Raw genomic sequence first — 5258 nt, forward strand, 5'->3', positions numbered from 1 at the left:
TCCTCTTTGCTAGCTCGGTGTTATGAGCACTGAGCTCCAATGCCTTCAGTGAAGTCTTCTGAGCCACGAGCTCCTCCCGTTGACTAGGAGTTATGTTGCCAGTTAACCCCTTTTGGATATACTTCTTGTTGAGCTCCGACCTTCAACGTTGGAATGACTCTACCATTATCTTAAAAGTATTTTGTTTTACCAGTTCTTGCTTACCCTCCAAAAATCTAAAATTGAGCTTCAACTTTGTATCCCATAGTTCTAGCCTTTTCTTCTCTGGTACCTCTTTCCAGTTAGGGATTGCTGGGTTCAATTTATCTCTTACTAGGGCCCCGATTGCATTACTGAATCATCCTCTAAATGCCTTCGGCTCAAGGATCTCCCCTGCTGGCCCAACCTCCGTTATCACATAGCATGCCTTATTTGGATATTGGTTTGCTTTTCTATCCCCTTGTTTCCTCTTTGGCTTGGTAGTCGTGTTCGTGGTTGTATCTTGAGGTTGTGGAGCAGAGGCCTCAATGTTCGTCTCTATCGCTCTTGCCTTTGCTCTCCTTTCCTCTACCCTGTCTTATCTGGTGAGATGCCATGGACGTCGACGTCGTCTTTTTTGAGTTTCAGGAGGGACCTATATATACGACAGGTCAAAGTGTTAGCAGAGGTAACACAGCCAAAGCTTTAGCAAAATTTACAAGCTAAGGCTATATTCCTACCTCCTCATTCAGGTCAAAATCCTTGTCCAAATCTTCCTCCGTTGGCCTTCTTCTGGCTTCACGTGGGAAAGGATCCTCGGGACTTACATATCCCTCTTCTGAGTCCTTGTCGTCATCATCTTCATCATCATCATCCTCTTCTTCTTCACCTTCAGCAGCCTCTCCTGCTCTTCCATCTGCGCCCCCTTCCTCCTCGTCACACTGCTTTTGAGTAAGCACCACTTCTAGATCATTTTCTAACTCATTATCAAACTGCTCCTAGGTAAGCTGGTCCTCTAGTGCTTGCTCTTCATAGGTTGGCTGCTCATTATGCTCGGGGCATCGGGCTACACTGTCTGTTATCCATGACATTATTTCGTGCTTTGTTCTAATAGATGCAAGAAAGTGTGCTTTAGGTATGTGAGAAGGTATAAGAAATCAAAAAGGTCTACGAAACAAATTAGTCCTATAAAACAACATGTCAGTACAGAAAGTGACCAACTAGTGAATATTTGTAGTTTTGTTGTACGTTGTGATCGGAGGTGGCCTAGCACTCAATGACACAGGATTTATACTGGTTCAGGCAACGTGCCCTACGTCCAGTCGGGGTCGGTCGATGACTTTATTCCTGAGTCCAGGTGCTCAAAGTTTGCAGTGGGGTTACAAACGAGAAGGAGAAAGATGGGGTGTACAAGAGGTCCGGTTGGAAGGGCCGAGAGCGACAGGAACTTTGCTATGAGCTAAGTGTTCAAGCGGGTGCTTGAGGTCCGAACCTAGCGGTTCTGTGGTTGTGAGCTATCGATCTAAGGAACTTTGATCAACTAGAATCGGTCTCCTTTTGTTGGAGGAAGCGCACTCCCTTTTATAGATGAAGGGGACGGCTTTACAAGTGAGAGGAAAAGAGTATGTATGTTTCCGAGCCTTGCTGCCCACGCCGGCGGGTACAAGATAATGGTAGGCGCCCACAACACTATTGACATCACTGTAGTATGTCAGATGCATGTGGGCGGTGGAGTAGTATATGTCAGATGCATGTGGGCGGTGGAGTAATAGATGTTGGTACCTGCAAATACTATTCGATGCCTGGAGGCATGTGAGGAGTCTCACCACGTTCACCCTAGTACGGTAAATCCTGGCGCCCATAATACTATCGATGTCCAGAGGCACATGGGGGCCCTCCCGTGTGGGTATTGTCGGTGCCTACAATACTGTAGAGGGAAATATCGGCGCCTACAATACTGTTTGTGGTAGGTCGGTTGCAGAGAACTGTTCCTACAGGCATTCAGGGTATGGTGGTGGTTTGACTTGTGTGCCCTGGTTTGCGTTCTCCGTTCGTCCCCTGGTCCTTTTCGAGCTGGCATTCCCGGTCGAAAAGCCCTAGTCAGCTCTGGTCGCGCCAGTCGGAGAAGAGCGATGTGCAGGGTCCCTACGAGCCCCCGGTCAGAGGGACATGGGGTCGGAGTCAGAAGTAGCACTTTGGGCCAGGCCTTCCAATTGGAGACGGCGTCTGGAGGCGGCTAGAGACCAAAGCAAGTGCTCCGATCGGAGAGGTGGGCCGAAGAGGTCGATGAGCGGGTGTCGCTCCTTTTGGCCCAGACCTTCTGGTCGGCGACTGGGCCGTCCTTCTGGCCTATTGTATTTAGACTCTTGGGCCAAGCCCTGGCGCGGAAGCTTGTACCCGAGGGACCCCAGGTTTATGAACCCGACAGGAGCCCCTGAGCCCACGGATGATTCGGGTAGAATCGTCCGGGGGATTTTTGTCTTTTCAATGGGTGCGCGCGAGCGCACCCGCGGGTGTAGCCCCTGAGCCTAGGGGTGGTTTGGGTGGAACCGTCTGGGGGGTTTTCTGTGTCATCAGGGGAGGCTTTCTGTTTTATCGGCGGGTGCGCGAGAGCGCACCCGTGGGTGTAGCCCCCGAGCCCCCAAGCAGTTCGGGCAGAACCGTCTGGGGGTGTTGTTTTTAGCGGGCGTGTGTGTGCGTGTTTTTAGTCTGAGATGGAATTTTGTCAACCAAGGCGTCGTTGTGCAGCCGAGGCATTTTTAGGCACCAAGATTGGATTGAGATAGAACTTACTGATCCTGATGTCGATGCACGCCGTGGATCGGGCGAGGAAGTTAGTTCTGGTGTGAGAGAGCTCACTGGTCCTAGTGTCGATGCATGCCGTGGGATTGGGTGAGGGAGTTAGTTTGGGCGTGAGAGAGCTCACTGATCCAGGCGTCGGTGCGCGCCGTGGGATCGGGTGAGGGAGTTAGTTTGGACAAACCCTAGCGTCGGTGCGTGCCATGGTTTTGAAATAGTTAGTTTAGGGGTCAGACGTGACCGAGACCGTGGGTCTTGGCGTCGGTGCGCGCCATGGGACCGGGCAGGTTAGAGTCGTGGATCCTGGCCTCGGTGCAGCCCGGGTGGCTAAGGTAGTTAGTTTTTTAGTTAGTTTTTGGGATCAGATGAGGCGACTAGGCGGTGCTTGTGGATCCTGATGATGCAAGTTCAGGGTCGCGGTCCCTGGATTTTTTGGAGCGTAGTCAGAAGTGTAGCCGGATGACACGAGTTCGGAGTCACGGTCCCTGGATTTTTGGAGCGTAGTTGAAAGTGTAGCCGGATGACGCGAGTTCGGAGTCACGGTCCCTGGATTTTTGGAGCACAGTCGGAAGTGTAGCTAAATGACGCTAGTTCAGAGTCGCGGTCCCTAGATTTTTGGAGTGCAGTCGGAAGCGTAGTTAGTTGGTTAGTTTACAGATCAGACGAGACGGTGCTCGTGGATCCTGGCGTCGGTGCGTGCCGTGGGATCGGGCGAGTCGGAGTGGTGGATCCTAGCGAGTTCAGGGTCGCAGACCCTGGCATTTGTCTTGAGCCCCTAAGCCCTGTTGGGCCTTCGTAGGGGTCGATGTGAGTTGTGTGCGTTACCCCATCCTTGGTTCCTCACAACCGGAGGGGCTAAGTCTTGTCGCCTGTCCCGATCGCTCGGGCTTGAATGACGTCGCTCGATGAGTTCGCTAACGGGTATGATCGAGTGGAATCCAGGTCCGTCGTTCGTGACAGGGTCGGCATAGCCCTCTTGTGACATTCCATTACTCCTTTACCTACAACCCGGCAGATGCCTAGGTCGTTCCGGAGACCAACCTAGGTGGCCTAACGGCCTCCCCTCGATGGAGATTCTGTGGGCTTGGCGAGAGGTTCAGGATCGAACGAGAAGGTTGAGATGACCTGGTCTACTAGACCGGGCGAAGGCCGCACGGGGCTCATCTATGGTTTTATCCCCTGGCTCTGTTGGTTGCTCATGTTGAATGAGGCAACCGCCGCTTCGTGACTCAACACGGAGCATTGTGATGCATTTTGCTACATGTGCGATGCTTAGTTCCCGAGCCCCCGGGTGGTTCAGGGCCTGAATTGTCCAGGAGGTGCGAGCGTATGGAATGAATGTGCGTATGGATGTATGAAATGATTTATAAGGAAAATAGAGGGTTCGGTAGTGTTTACCTTGTCGAATGGAGTGACGGGGCTCGGCGAGCTTCAGTCGGAAAATGTCCGACTAGGACCCGCGCTCATCGTTCGTGACGGAGTCAGCATGGCCTACATGGGGCATCCCTTCGCTTCGTACCTATGTCTCAGTGTGTATCCTGAGTGATTCGATCAACTCAGGGGGTCGGATGGTTTCTTCCGGTGGAAGATTTCGCTTTGGGTTCCTCTAGGTCTGGCCTGGGGAAGCGGGGAGTCACCCATGTGTGGTGGCGCTTCGGTTCCTGTGCCTGTCATGCGGTAGTGGTTGGTCGTGCGGTAGTGGTGGGCCATGGCCAGGCCACATCCCTTCTGATTAGGAGTCATTCCGTTGCACATGGCACGTCTCATCAGTCAGGGCGTGTCTTATCTGCATTAAATGGGAAAGAGAGAATTCCCCGCTCCACCGTTTTGCCTTCCCCAATCGGCGCGCCCTTCCCTGACTATTGTTTCCTTTTCCTTAAGTAGGAGAAGGGAGAGGGCTTTTTTCACCCCATTATTTTGCCTATTCCTCGTCTGCCACCGCCTTCCCTCTTCCTTCTTGCCGTGAGCATTCCTGAGAGCCGTGGAGGTTTCTAGGAAAGAAAGGGGAGAGAGCGAGGGGGAAGAGAAGAACTCACCAACCCTCTTGTGATCCTTGAGCGAAATGTCGGACTGGAGGTCGTCCACCGTGAGGAAGTCGGTGCTGGAGGCCTTTGTCAAGAAGGGGTTTCTGTGGCCGTAGGAGGTGGCGCACTGGAGGGTTCCCGGGGGGGGGGGAGGAGTTTCTGTAGCCTCGGCCTGACGAGGTGGTGTCCTTCCTCACCTTCCATGAGCATGGGTTGGGATACCCCGCGCACTGGTTCTTGCATGGGCTCCTCAATGAATGGGTTCTGGAGCTGCAGCACATTAATCCAATGGGGGTGCTGCACATCGCCAGCTTCATCACCGTCTGCGAGGCTTTCCTTGGGATGGAGCCACACGTGGATTTTTTCCGACGGCTGGTCTCCGGGAGGACCCTGACGGCGGGGAATTCGGCCGAAACCACGCTGGTGGGAGGTTTCGCCTTATAGAGGAAGCCATGCATGGGAGGTTCATACCCCGCG

This window comes from Miscanthus floridulus, chromosome 10 (assembly GCF_019320115.1).
Source record: "Miscanthus floridulus cultivar M001 chromosome 10, ASM1932011v1, whole genome shotgun sequence".
NCBI lineage: Eukaryota > Viridiplantae > Streptophyta > Magnoliopsida > Poales > Poaceae > Miscanthus > Miscanthus floridulus.